The sequence below is a fragment of the Zootermopsis nevadensis genome, unplaced genomic scaffold (assembly GCF_977971745.1).
Source record: "Zootermopsis nevadensis isolate Lab colony 2312 unplaced genomic scaffold, Znev_1.0 Znev_ptg000013l, whole genome shotgun sequence".
Taxonomy (NCBI): Eukaryota; Metazoa; Arthropoda; class Insecta; order Blattodea; family Termopsidae; genus Zootermopsis; species Zootermopsis nevadensis.
In genome coordinates, this window is record NW_028259145.1 from 11606379 (window position 1) to 11622266 (window position 15888).

General features: G+C 39.5%; 1 protein-coding gene across 3 annotated transcripts in view; it reads right to left on the reverse strand.

The window, feature by feature from the left end:
• Positions 1-15888, reverse strand: part of LOC110830769 (uncharacterized) — a 1002197-nt gene that overhangs the window by 923417 nt on the left and 62892 nt on the right. For all 3 annotated transcript variants that reach the window (XM_087348624.1, XM_087348625.1, XM_087348627.1), the window contains one exon: positions 8322-8348. The gene's annotated coding sequence lies outside the window, so the exon portion shown is untranslated. The remainder of the gene's footprint in view (positions 1-8321; positions 8349-15888) is intronic.

Here is a 15888-nt window from a genome sequence, read left to right on the forward strand (position 1 = left end):
TCTGACTTCCCTGTTCAGTTCTCGAGGCAAGTAGAAAAAAATGAGACAACTGCTGTAGCGTTGCTACTTAAAAGTTCCTCTCTTCTAATTTACTCTTGAAGTAAATTACTTTATATTCTTGTTCCCGCCCCCTACCATCGGCAGAAATATTCTCGCCACTACGTCAATCTAGCACACACAAAGAACAGAAGTGGAACTGGCATCAGATATTGGGTAATGGACCTGAAAATTCCACTCGCTTCGTTCATCATGCAGCGTATCATTCGGGTCTGCCAAGAGGAGGTGAACGACTTCATTTCAGACTTCTCATCGCAGATTTTATTCTGTATTACACACTAGAATAAACATTAAACGCATTCATGGCCGGCAAGTGTATTAACGGAGGAAGCCAGGTATAAAACAATTTACTCCTCGTTTCATTTTTAATTAAGAACGTAACGTAAAACGCTCCACACATCTGACTTCGAGCACCCCCCCCCCTCCCCAAAATGTAAAATCGACTTTACGCTCTCCTCGACTACATAGCCTTCAGATATCTGAAAAATCTTCCTTATTATATTATGAATCATCCGTCCGCCACTAAATCAACAAATATATCATCACAGATTATATATCAAGGTCATGGTATACGGGATTTCCCGAAAATTGAAGCCTAATTCTGATATTATATCCAAAACAAGAATGGAAAACGCTGCCGAATGAAAAGTGCGGTAAGGAAAATTTAGTGTAATTCAATATTGCATTCTGAAATAGTGTACAGCTTCTAAAAATATTCAACCCTTAAGGATTTCTTCCGTGTAGTAAGCCCTCGATAAAGTCCAAATTTGTTTAATAAAAAGGTGACGGATAAGAAAATTGATACGGAAGTGATTAATTCTGTTTTAAAGCGACAATTCGTTCCGGGGAAATCACATAATAGTTGTATGATTGGGCATTAAACGTTTTTGTTAATAAGCATAGAAATGTAAACTACTTAGTAACAATTTACTAAACAGACGCATATTTTTATATGCAGTACGGACAGAATTAGATTTTTTAAAAAATGTAGCAAATATCGTAATAATTTTCTTGAGGCGCCTTAAAGTGCACAAGCTGGAGCCTGTGAATCGTCCATCTTCTTGAAAAAATAATTCAGATTTAATTAGATTCTAGCCTTCTTTATTTTAGTGGGGTAAATATAAATATGTCCAGAATTTTTACCAAACCATTCTATGTACGTGTGTGTGTGTGTGTACGTGCGTCAGTGCATGTATTAGATACACGAACGTTGTAACCATGCAAATAAAACAGATGTCCATGAAACGGGCCCTTTCATCGACTCAAGATTCGCCCCTTTCTTCCAATCTAGTTTTGCACGCTTCTTTACAGGATATGTAAGTTAGAGGCAATTGTACCCTGTGATACCCTCCTTATTCTGCTCCTGTTTACATAAAGATCTTCATTTGTTTCCTCACGGCAAGACAATAATTTACAATAGAGACACTACGACAATATCCTAACCAAATCTTCCCAACTTTTTTCACCGCCTTCATGTCCCTTGCAGAAGAATATAATGCGGAACATGTATAGGCCCATGTGAGAACAAAAGACAGCGAGAATATCAAATGTACACCCTCCAGAAAATTGAAGATTAAGATTTCAGATTCTCATGACAATGAAGAAAATGCCTTTTGGAACGTTGCACCGTGCAGTCTGGTAGAAATTCACCGACGTTTCAGAGAATCCTGCTGACTGCATCATCGGGACGATAAATGACGCTTGGCTAGTTACGAATTCCCAGCATTCCCCCGAATAGTAATCACAGTATCTACAAAAGCCTGCAACTATAACCCGTCCTCAAGTCAGATGACTCCAGTCTACATCCTCGTTTCTTTAAAATCATTTTTATTCCTAGTATCCTCCTATTTCCACCTCCATCTTCCGAGAAGAATACTCCGTTCAGATTATCTTACTAATTAATTTCTCCCTCGTGTTTTTCGCGTATCCTGTCCATCTCAGTATTCCAGTACTGCCGTAATCTGTATGTAATCCACGAAGAATGGAAAAACATCTACACTTAAAGCGGTACATCGACCCTTTTTCGTAAACAACACGACGTTTTGGACCCTGGCTCTGCGTCCGAAACGTTAATTTTTAATCAAAAAACGGCACAATGAAAAATTTTTACTAACATACCATCGTCCCCGCGCCGTAGCCGCGCGGTCTGAGGCATCATGCTTCGGACCGGCGATACGGAATGCGCGCTGGTTCGAGTCTCGGGGGAGAAGAAATTTTCTCATGAGCTTTCGACCCGTGTATGGGACCGGTGCCAACCCAGTATCGTGAGGAAATTGGGGAGCTACAATTGCTAGCGTTATCCGGTCAGGAAAGCTAGCAATGGCTGGGGGTTCGTCGTGCTGACCACACGTCACCCTATATCTGGTTGGATGATCGTTCACCTCTGCTTAGGCATGTGAACGTGAGGCCAGCAGCCAGCTAGTCGGCTTTGGCTCTCTGGAGCTGTTACGCCACGGATTTAATTTAATTTAATTTAACATACCATCGTCACGAAGACCTACTCTAATCTTGCATTAGACTTAGTTTCCCACGATGACGATAAAGCCAAATCAGGCACAATATGTGCCGTTTAAGATTCTCAAGGGCATGAAGATGTCGATGTTCTGGGTTGTGAAGCCGTTTGGACTTGTCGGTAGATACCAACGTTTCGGAGAAACATACTGTCTCCATATTTAGACCTGAAGATTGGAACAGTATGATCATCCGAAACTTTGGTATCTCCTTACAAACGCACACTACGTCACAACCCTAAAGTACAACATCGACAGGCACACTGTAATTCTCCACGGACACACATAAATTGGTGCCTCAGCAGTAACGGGAGGAAGGGTGTAAAATACTATTCATCATTGCATTACGCCAGTTACTGTCATCTCCGAAGCATTAAAGTGTTCCTATAACTGATAGGCAATGTATCTGCCTCATATCCGAAGGTCTGACGGCCAGACCTTCAGGCAGAGGCTTGGAGATTCGCAAGTTTAATTCAGATCGTCTACTTAAATTAAAACATAAAGGATCTTGACAAAACCTGTGTTAGTTTCACTCCGAAATAGGAGAATCACATTCCAGTCCAATGTTTGACTTCGTCTTACAGTTTTGAAATTCAAAATAAAATCAAATGAACCTTGTGGCATGTTACCTCAAAATGCACAGTTCTCAAAGATTTTAATAAAACTTTTCTAAGTATATTTCAAAGCGTACTAAAATCTTCAGTTACTGGGCTTGTAAAAGATTTATTGTTAGATTACTTAATAATGTTTCAATTGTAAAGCGTCGGGAAGATAATCATGAACAATGAGAAGGTACGGACATTGAATTTTTTCTTATTCCAAAGGACTATTCCGAAATTACGCTACAGAGATTTAGCAAAGAAACGAAACCCTTCAGGATAACTGGTAACTCAATAATGATATCTTCACATTTGTCGCAATAAGAACTAGAAATCCCAACTCTAATTCATGTCAACTGAATATGCAGCTAAGTACCCCAGCGCTGCTGGAAGTTGCCGGTGCGTGAATGACATGTTTTGTATAAAAGAGACGCCGTATTAATTAACTTCTTGCAAAAGAATTAATTATTATATACTGCTGAAGTCAACTGTCCGTTTGCAGAGAGTGAAAATAATTTAATTTATTAAGAACTCTTTGTGATGGAAAATTTGCATTAATTAACTTGAATTAGACACTGATTGAGGAAACTTTTGAAAACTGCCATCTTGAAAATAATATTTGTGATCTTAATGATATATGCATATTTACTTTCATTTCATGAAGCGGTGTTCCGAGAAACAGAAATCTGTTATCTATGTACTGCCCTCATATAATCCAGACAAATAAATGTACTTTGCCAAAACCAAATAACACCGCAAAATATGCGTCTAAAATCCATAACACAACCCACGTATATGCATTTCACTACACGTTAACCTAGTTTGCAAATGTAATTTACAAATTCGCAGCCTCCTTCAAAATTCTAAACGAAATCCAAGCCTCTGAGAATGTATTTTCATGCGATAACACCTGACCGTAAACAGTATAAACAATGTGTGCGTTTGATTAAACTTCGAAATAATTGATAAAATAATCCTCTCTCTACTGTAACAAACGTATTCTAGAGGCAATATAAAATAACCTTCACGAAACTTTTAAACGAACGGTAAAAGGATAACTACATACTTAAAATACAATACATACTGGGGAAACCTAGAATTACCCTTAAACTAGGCAACACGCGATGAATGCGAAGACGTAAAGCTCCACGGATTCCAAAGGTAGGCGCTAGCTACATGTGAGTGAGTGAGCAGTAGATGAGACGATCCAATCGGTTTGTTCTCAGACAATGAGCACAAGGTGTACAGCGGGTAGAAGGCCACGTAGGGGCAAACTGCCAATCAGTTCACTAAATGTTAAATAACTAATGTTTAAGCGTGACGAATCGGATATTGATCATTTTAACTTCAGTTGATTGCATGAGTAGAAAAATAGGTAGGTCTACAAAGAACAAATTTCTTCGCCTGACAGAATGACAACCAAATTTCACACGGACCGTAATAACGCTGACGTCGGATAGGACTGGAGATAAAAATTCTTTGACATATAAACCGTGCTATTCACACTATTCTGTAACATGACCGAAAGATCGAAATTTAGCGTGATTTATTGTGATTTCATACGGATACATAAATTCCTGTTAGAAGCAATTTTACTCTAAGATAACAAACACCAATGCCGGCACAGCAGCTAATGAAACAGACCAGCAAATAAATTCTAAAATCTGTAAGACTGATTGCATAAGGGTGTCAGTGTGCTCCTCCCAGATCTTTGTTCTCCCTAATAACATCAGAATTATAGCACTGTGTTTATTGCGTTGATCAATCCAAGAACAGAATAAAAGTCAGGATTGTGCTTATTAACCTCATGTAAATCCCATTACGTTACAGTAATATTATTAGTATATACTAAAACTTTACGCAATACAAAGTGGCACTATTTATTTCTCTCCCTCTCATTCTGTCCAACTAATAAAACAGCAATATATTATGACTTGTTGAAAAGGCCAGTTAAAATTCAACGTGTTATAATTTTTTCGTAACTTAATTTCTCCCTTCCTTTCCTCTGTCCCTTTCGTACATTTATCACATTTAGAGAGACTTCTAAAAACTGCCTAACAGTAGCAGGAGTTCTAAAATCCAATATACTGTCATCTAGTTTCATTACTAAGGACTCGTTCCGTCATCCACAACACACACAACGTAATTACTTATACTGAACTTTTATTTAGACGTTCTGTCTAGTTCAGCTTCATCTAGGAGAACCTTCGTTTGATTTGAGGAATGTTCTATTGTAGAAAATCGCTAAAAAGACAGTGACAGATGACGACTTCGTATTCTGTATTGTAGTTTCTCATAAAGTACCGAGATGGTACACAGAAAATAAAGGCGACGCATGTCAATAACAATCAGGATATAAGAGTAGTGAAAAGGGGATAAAATGTTCGATTCAGCATCTTTATAACGAGTTCGTTTCATTTCGTTTTGTTTAATATTGATAATCTAACTTCAAGGCGCATACACACGCAGTTATGGAAGGTGAAATTCGAAACGAAAATACTGCCTAAGAGAAGACTGTTGAGCTGCAAAACAGAAGTAACTGGGTTTATGCAGAGAGTAATGCATCCTTCATGTTCTGTAATACTGGGATGTCTTAAATTATCAGAAAAGGTGTGCGTGTGTATAAATTTGCCCGAATGAAAATAAAGTCCACTTTCACCAATTAAACTGCTTCAGTAAATACTGCCAAACAGCAAACATACCTAACAGCTGGTGATTACCATTTTGAGCAGTTACTGTAATAACTTATTGCTTAAAAAATTGTAAAACAGATAAAAAAAATTCTGCTTATTTTCACCAACTTCAAATGTCTAAAACTCCTTCAATGTTGAAAATTAGCAAACTGACTACTCTTATTCTTCTTTTCCTAGTTACCTCTCCAGAAATTAGATGAAATACTAACTTACATAACTGAATATTCTGTATATTATACAATATGCACAATCACAAACACTGCGCCAAATATGTCGTAAACTAGGAGAGGTCCCATATAACCACAAGGATGATCCATTATACCATCCCCTAATCTACCCTATTCACCGACTCCAACATAAAAGAACACCATTCCAAGAGATTTGTTGGCTAGATCTACCAAATGAGGCTCGAAGTATGTGGGGAGGAGTATAGGCCATTCTCTGCTGGTTCAATTCCAAAAACTACAGTCGCCATGTATTTCTTTCCGAAATTTATTTTCATCTATTTTCTTTTCAAACATGACAACGGAATGGATGTTACCGTCAAGATTCTAGTTTTTTTTCCCGGGAAAGCTAATATTTTACGTAACAACGTCAGTGTGGTTTATAAGCGCTCTCGACTTCTAGTCGCGATTTCTTACAAACGCTAAAATATGTCCAATCACCTTGGAACGAAATGTAAGCGAAGATGCATGGTTCGGGGAGATCTGCAGCAAGTTGCAGTGTTATAAACACTTCCTTCGCCTCGTTTACCAAATTACTTCCACGGTTCCAAATTTTAGTGGCTAAACCCCAGAGCGATTCATTTACATGTCCTGAAACGACTGTGTTGTCTTATTCAACAACCGTAACCAGAATTAATGAAATGATACCTAAAACAAATTAGGAAACATACGCACAGCGTAATAATTCTGAGGCGTTCGTCGAAATTTGATCTTTGACAGCCAGTGATGGATCTAATTACCGCTGCGTGGACAGACTGTATGACGCCCACCCGGCTAGGTTATGACGTCATACAGTACGTTCCCCACGTTATTATGCGGATCGCTGTGAAATCTCGACACCGGTGTTCCCTCATGGTGGATTCCCCAGCTGGTTTCCCACCCAGCCACTTCGGATAGCATAATAACATGTTGAACAAAAGGATCTCTGCTTCCATGCCACGTTTCCGCCTTCACTACTTATTTGTTAATTTGACAACGCTTTCAATAGTTCGTTATTAACATCAATTGTTGATCAATAAATAGCAGTAACTCTAAATGGTTCCAACGATGGGTATTACATTCGGCTTCGTTTTTAATATAGTCAACGACTGACGAATCCAGAGAAAATGCAAAAGAAGAAACTAAATAATGAATCGGAGCGGATTCGAAAGACATCATCTGTGGTATCAATTAACGTAGGCCTGTTATCCTGGCATTTGCCTGAAGAAACTTGAATAAATTACGTGTTAAATAGTTAAGTGAGGAAAGCCGAAATCGGGGACAACCTTGAACTCTGCATTTCGCAAACACAACGCAGGGGTGCTAAGCACTCGATCGCGACGTTCTGCGTTATGCCTACGCCTGCATGCATTGTGTTTGGCCACGGGGAAAATTTTACAAGTCATCTGCGAAAAGAGTGAGGGACGTTGTACAAATATAATGCATATTGTATTTGGGCGAAGCCGTTGGGTGTTTTGATAACACGAGACTGAGTAGCAGAACCATCACTGACTTTTCCACATTCCCATTTCCTACCTTGGGAATGGAAATAGGTTAACAACACGTCGGCAGCAACTGAGAGCTTAGTAGGATTTTGGTTATTTTTACATCCCGTAACCAAATTAGTGATCATACGGTACACTTGGTTTTCATTAACAACACTACCAACAGAATGGATTATGTAAGCATGGGTGATCACTACACAAACTCCGATTTCCGGTGGAAAATTGTGGTTAAATTTAGTGTTACGCAGAAAAACAACACAGCGTTTGTTGCCAACGTCAAACATTGGGATACTTCAAGTTGTGAAGCTGGCAGCGAAATGTTTCCATGCAGAAAAGTGTTACCATTTATCCATTACAATAATTAGCATCAAACACGGTACAAAACAACAGGAAAGGATATATGCCTATCCCAAACCTCACGTGCAAAGTGGTTTCAAGTATATATTTACTTACTGGTTTGTTAAAGTGAAAAATACCGAATACGTGTTATGCATCTACACCCTTCCGACTAAGATCTGTTCCTGAGGAAACGTTTTACGATCCATTCAAGCTCCGTGTAAAAAGCTGCTTATATTGAACTGAAAATGACAAAATTGAAATACGCCGAAAAAATTTTGGAATAGGTACACAGTGTCAAATGCCGATGGAATCCGTAGAGTAATTCACATATAAAACATACAGACATTTCGTGGACAACGTTCGTACAAACGAAGCGTGGATACCAAAGCAAGAAAATTTGAATATTGTAACTCACCCAAGGATGAGAAGTCTCAGGCACCACCTGGAATAACAAAATTGAACTTTCTGTAAGACACGAATATATTAAGATGTATCTTTTAAAATTTCAGTGGCAGGCTACAAACTTACAGGCCTTCATAATATTTATGTTATCTTACCTATACAAATCAGCTAAATTATTAGCCTCACGAAAGAGAATGAGATGGCCTGTCATATTACACATGATATTTAAGACGAAATTAATTAAACTGACAAACAATTTTATTGTGATAACAGATGGCAGACCTCAGGTCTTTCCTCTCAAACACCGCCAGTCTATAACAGAACCATTGAACGTTGTAGTTGGAAACCAACTGCTGGGGAATGTGGAGCATTTCTAGTACTTGGGAAGCATAATCACGACGGACGCTCTATGCACCAAGGAGGTAAAAGCAAGGACAGCCATGGCCAAGGCAGCCTTCGTGAAGAAGAGGATACTTCTCACTAGCAAGTTGGGCTTGGAGATGAAGAAGAAACTAGTGAAGTGTTACGTATGGAGTGTCGCGCTGTATGGAGCAGAGACTTGGACACTCAGGAAGAAGGAACAGAAATACCTGGAGAGTTTTCAAATGTGGTGTTGGAGAAGAATAGAGAAGATCAGGTGGACGGATCGAGTGACCAACGAAGAAGTATTGAGGAGAGTCAACGAGCAAAGAAACATTCTGCAAGCGATTACACGAAGGAAAGCTAACTGGCTGGGACATATTATGAGAAGGAATGGATTACTGAGTGATATCACCGAAGGCCAGGTTGAAGGAAAGCGAGGACTGGGAAGAAGACTGATACAGCTAACCGACGATCTGAAACCAGGAAAGAAGATGAAGTTCCAGGAATTAAAACGAGAAGCCGAGAATAGGGACAACTGGAGAGCTCTGTTTGGGCAGAGCAATGGACCTGTCGTAAGACAGAACACTGAATAATAATAATACCAGCCGTGTAAGTAGTTTAATGGAGAAAACACCAACGTTTCGAGAACCATCTTCGTCTTCGTCCTCAAGGTGGCTTATATTTAGTCACCGTGAAAGCTTCAGATCATACCCCCAGTCTATATTCCTAGCGTGGTCTCTTAACAATGACTGTACACATCGTCAAAATGACACAATGTAGATTCTGTTTGTGTCCGATCACGGTGTATGAATCATCTACGTGTTTTATATATCAAAAGCACGAAAACCAAAGAGTAATGGTATTCTGCCTTGCCATAAAAGAAATTGACAGTACAGATTCCAGGATTTCACCGTGATCTATGTATGCAAAACGAATTTACCTACACAGACCAGGGTCCTTGAGAAGCTGGCCGTAGCTCAGCTAATCAAAAAATTCGTCTTCGAGAAAAATTGAAGGTCGTAATAATGACGTTCAAAGAGCGTCCATTGGTGCCTATCCAGAGCCGCACGAATCCAGTTCAAACCCCTTTTCCTATGTAGTATTTCTCTAAGATTAATTTTAATAGTGTCCTCTCATGCAAGCATACATTCCCTCTTCCTTTGGGTTTTCCAACTACAATGCTGTATTAATTTCTCATCTTTACCATTCGTGTCATATGTCCCACCCATCTGCTCCTTGTTTCGATCACCTTGAGTTCATCATATAAAGGCTATTAAAACTCCAGCAGTCAGGAAAGTGACATTTTAAAAATAATTCTACAAATGCTTTCCTCGTGAATCGCCATGAACTACTTTCAATCTGAACAGGGTAAGTTCACGAAAAGATGTAGTATCGTATCGAAGCACTTGAAATTGATAACATGCTACGACTGATTCAGAAATCTGTCATGACTGGTACTTTCCACACTGTAAGAACATTCCTGACCTAAACTTAACTGGACAAGTTCAACAATCAAGTATACCTAATATAAATTTCCACACACGAAAACGTCAAGCACGCACCAGTACTGAGACTTAATTACAACTTAATAATAATAATAATAATAACAATAGTAAAACTCAAACCATTCTTAAGGTTTGAAGACACCGGTGAACAATGACATTATGAAGCCAGTTGAGAAGCTTCTGTCACTTAATTACACAATCAATGCACGCTACAATAGCAATGTTCACACTCGTCTGCATTATAAACCCTCTTACGTCAACAGAATCACATACGGTCGAACTGATTCAGATTCCATGAACAGAATTTGGTGGAAATTTAACTACAAAAATCGTCGACTCAGTTCTGTACAAGATGAATGCCATTGTCCTTAAATCTGACATGATTAATATGACAAATGCATTAATTACTATAAAGAAACCATTCACGACATTGTATCAGTTGCTACGATTAAATTATTAATTTCCATTCGGTGATATTTGCGAATACAGAACATTTGAGAAACTTATGAAAGAAACTGCCAAAGGAAAGGTAAACTTGACCGTGTTTCTAAGCACCTATGCAAGGATGACTTAGCGATGGGGAGAGGACATGGCGAAAATGTAAATATCCATGATTTCTTATAACCCAGACAACAGATGTAACACTTCAGCGTCTCTGACTCCGCGGAAGTAGTCTCTGGTACCAGTCTGACAATATGCTCAGTCGGCTCCATGTTGGTATGGACATTGTAATTAAAAGAGAAATTCTATCCTCTATCTGGAGTTCAGCCTCGGTCGTCCAGCCCGAAGGCGGCACTTGGCTTGTAAAAGAAGTGTGATAAAATTCTAAGAAAAAATCTGTTAAAATAAATCCTTATGACCATTAGTCTTATTTAAGACTGGATAAAAGTAAAACTCGAGTATCTGAGAGCTAGCCATAAAATATTTATAAGATCTCGCAGTCTCATTACATTCGCTAGCTGACAGACAGATAAACGTGTCAGAAGTGGAAAGATGTTTGGATATAGGGTTCATGAGTCACAAATTGACACTGTGAATATCTATGTGGACAATGCACCACTTTTTAACTTCCAATAAGAAATGAAAAAAATATTTTAGACGTTACGTACGCAGTTTAAAGATATATTTTTCTACCGAATGCCGCATTATAACACTCTACCCTTCTACCTGCAAAATGCTTTGCATTACCGCTACACCAACATGATCGGTTACAAAGATAAATCAAGGGTGCAGTCTTCCATGAAGACTTTACACCCAGTCGATCAAGAAACTCTTCTTCTAAGGCTCCCCTGTTCGGAAAAGCTATATGACCCTATCCTGAGCCAGTTGGATCTGATCCACATCTTACACTCTATTCCTCTTCTTTAATGTTGTCTTCCCACCTATGCCCGCGACTTCCAAGTGGAATTTTCGTTTAAGATTTTCCGTCCAAAACTTTCTACCTTCCTCGGTTCCCCCATCCGTGCTACATCTCTCCTTCTTTATTTCGTCATCATAAAACTATCAAAAGGAGAATACAAATCACGACGCACATTTTCCTTATTATTTTCCATCCCACAATCACACAAACGGAACGGCCACAGAGTTTTGAAAATGTCTTTACGTTTTATGATCTTTGTGATTTACTCGCAATTGTTGCAGGAATAGCGGATGTGGAAACGTGGTGTGACAGATCAACACCCAAGTTCCTACTGGTCAACGCCAAAAGCGCAAGTCACAGAGTACGTGCTGAGAATGTTCTACGTCATTAAACCAGCAGTAGGTCTGCTTTACTCCCAGTGGAGTCAACTTCTCTCGCAACTCTCCCCCACAGGCCACGCGACCACAAATAACTTGTAAATCATGTACCACCCCCAGACAAGCAGGTGCCACGGACGGCGGAGTTTAGGGGTAACAAAGTTAAAAACACAAGGAAGAGTGTAAAACTTTTTGCCGCAGTTTTGCAAACAACATAAAATTAAGGTTACTCAGAAACAGACTAGGGTGAGTATACAAAGTTGTCAGTCGAATGAAAAGAAAATATTTCCCTCCCCACTAACGGATATATCAAGAGTTGTGTCAATCCTGAAATACGTAATACGATATAACTTCCTTTTGCAAGTTGAAGACCCACTGTTCCCATTCAGGATTAATTCTGTAACAACAAAAATGTATTATTTTAAAAAATACGCAACACGCTCTATATTTTTGTCGACATTCATTTCATGTCAGCACGATTCTGTGCGTCGGTGTTTTATATCTGGCGTAGTTGGATGCAGAAAACTGTAAAATTCAAGGATAGTTTTGAAAGTAAGTGAACGCCTTCGAACAAGCGAACAAGCACTCACTCTATTTAAATGCCGCGTCGCTTTACAAGTGGCCATAGGCAGTCTGCTGTGTAACACATAGTAAAAAAAGTAAAGTTTGTCCCACTATACGCCATGTAGGCGTTTGGGGTGAGTGGAGGTATAGCTCCTCTCTTCCTTCACCTCGGCACTAGATGGGGGTGAGTGGTCAGCATCACGCCCCGGCCGGCTTTACCCCCGGGAAAGGACCCCGGTACCCATTGTAGAGGAGGCTGGGTGGGCCCCAGAGCCGGTCTGGACGCAGAGGCTAGAGGAAAAATCCTCTGTCCCCGTCGAGGATCGAACCCCGGTCGTCCAGCCCGTAGCTAGTCACTATACTGACTGAGCTATCCCGGCTCGTGTAACACATAGTTCCAAAGAAAAATCCATTTTGCAAAGAAATATTTCAATTTGTTCTCTAGTCGTTCTTCGGTTATTTGACGTAGACAGTTTAATTGGAGATACCACATAGTGACAAATGAGGTGAGAGGATTACTATGAGATGAATTTATAAGGATTTGGAAGTATTGGGTCATGTCATGAAAATTGAATCCGGGACTTAATTCTCGAGAAATCGCACCTATGAAGTAAGACGTATTAGCCAGCTGTAGTCGACTCTGCAGTCTTTTTTTGCTTTTAACAGTAAATATTCTGTAAAAGTAAGTGTGCCGGGCATTACAGTGCAAGTAGCTTCATACAATTTCAGCAGCTGCTTATTGAAATGCTGCAGCTCCTCATATATTTAGCCCGAGAACAATGAACGCCCGTCTAACAAAGGAAACTCTTCTCATGGCTTGTCAAACGCTGCAGAAACGGATGTGAAGATGGAGTTTCTTCCTTAAGGGAACAGTGGGAGGGAAGGTCCGTCCGGGTGGAAGGGCTGAAGAAGGTTTGACTCCTCGCAGTAACAGAAAGACAGGAAGGTGTGGCTCAAGCTGAAAGGTCAGCGGAGATTAGGTCGAAATTCCCAAAAGGCGGCGAAGCGAGCGGGGATCTAACCCGCCGTTGAACTTTGAGGTCATATCACAGTCGGTGCCCACACACGGAAACTTCTGATCCCATCCACCTTCAACCGCCAGGGGCTTTTGACGAGGATACTTCTGTCAGTCGGGAGTAACAAAATTATAGACCGAGAGGGGGTAGGAATCGAACAACACTGAGACTGTAACTCAAGTTTTACCTACTTTTAATCAATTAAAATTGTATTTTTTCTAAGACGTCCCTATAAACTGTCTGAAATTAATATCGGGAAGTCGACACAAAAGCCCTGAGCAACTTCAATATAAATCATACTAACAAAACTCGTTATCCTTCAATGTAATCAAACCTGTTGCTGTTAATGTGTATTTACCACTGTAACGTTTAAATTTATTGAGATCTCATTTTAGAAAACACATGAGTCTTATTCATTTGCTTATAAACCGAAACATTACACTTATTAAACATTGACCAATGACAATATTCTTCCTAAGGGTAGATACGTATGAAATTAATAATATTCCATATAAAAATATGTCTACTTCGGTGAACAATGAACAATAAAACGTAATACATTCTTACAGCACCTACCACGTATGCAACTCAAACAGCGCTCCTGTTAGATACGTTGCTCACATCAAGGTTCTTAGTGGTTACAGCAGGGAATACACTATAGCGACCACACCTAACTGAATATCAGTACAGCTTCCCAGACAGACATTAGCTTCCGCAGTTTAAAGAAACCCTTGGTTGTGGAGAGAATGCTAGCACCAAATATTCCAAATGGAATGTTTATTAAAAGGCAGGTTCGCTTATGAACCTGCAATTTTGGAATTCTGAAAGTGACTTTCGGAGTAAATTTGTTTTTATTGTGTTTTGGAGGGTTTAATTACGTTCCTATATTACTTCTACTCCACCTTTTCACACACTGATTCACAGTGCCCTATAATACACGTAATATAATAATAATAATAATACAAAGAGCAAAACTGCGTTTGGTGTCCAATGGCAATGGCTTTCATCGGTTGATTAGAACAAATGGGATTGGTGTACTGTTACATTTAATATTTTAATAAAGGAAATATTCCGGTTACCAACGCAGGGAAGTCTAAGTAGCGCAAGGTTCCAGACCTCTCGAACAACGTAACCATAAGAACAAATTCAGTTATGTATATAGATGTATTTATTTTATTTATGGATTATTTTACGATTCCGTCAGTAGCTATGGATTTATAGCTTCCAGTGATAACCCGATTAATGAGCAATGAACTGTAATGAATACGGAAGGAAGCGGTTGTGGCCAAATTTAAGATCCTGTCCGGTCATTTGCCTAGATACTGAGGAAAACCACGTAAATCATCAGTCAGAACAGCCGGTCCCGAGGACGAGATTGAATGACGGCTTACCATTCGCAAGATATCTCCGTAACAGAGAATCACGTTGTGAAATCTTACATAAGAAAGTGGGCCCCTGTAAACATATTAAAGAACAGAAACAGGCTTGGAATTTCTGAACTAGCTGAGCGACAATCAGCTTCTCAAGAAGGGCTTTAACACTTTATATTTAAGGGGCAGAAGAAAGTGAACAACCTTGTTCTCTTTTTGTAGCTGGGTTTTGGGTACACCGCAAACAGAATGGCTGTTCAGGTGTTTCAGAAGACTAGAGCTCGATTACAACACTGATGTTTCTTAGGTCATTAGAAAACGTTACAACAAAAAAACTTATATAGATGGATATAATAAATTATTCATTCTTAAGTTATTTATTTTGCGTTTGGTAAACAGTACTTTAGTTAAGCTCTTCGTACACTAAGGACTTACAAACACTCTTTTAGTCGCAGAGGTTACGTAGATAGAACAAGATGGAGAATTATCATAAATAAGCATTTAGAAGAAGGCGGTAATAGACTACGTAAACGTAAAGGTTATATGTGGCATCGGTAGTATATGATATAACGGTAAAAAATTAAGTAGCGTTAAACGCAGGAGTGCACACTGAATGCAGGATTCGCCTTTATTTCACGCTGCGTAACTTACATCGCTGTATCATGCCGTGCCGCTGGTCTGAGAGAACCTTCAACCTAGGTGAGGGCAGACGGTAAGCCGATCGGGATTCTAATCGGCCGTCTGCCTAATACGAGTCTAGCGATACCATTACACCAACCTTGATGTTATTAACACAGACGGTAGAAGAATTTGTAACGATGTAATCGATGTTCGGATCTTCCACAAGTGCAATCAAATATAATTCCGTAGAATATGAATCCCGATACAAACATGAATGTTCTGTTTCGGAAGACAAGACTACTACTTCACCCGAGCCGACTATGTTGTGGTTGTACACCAACACGAGGTTTAGTTGCGTGTCTAAATCAATGCAGATGAAGGGCGAGAGGGGTGGAAAGCGTCGA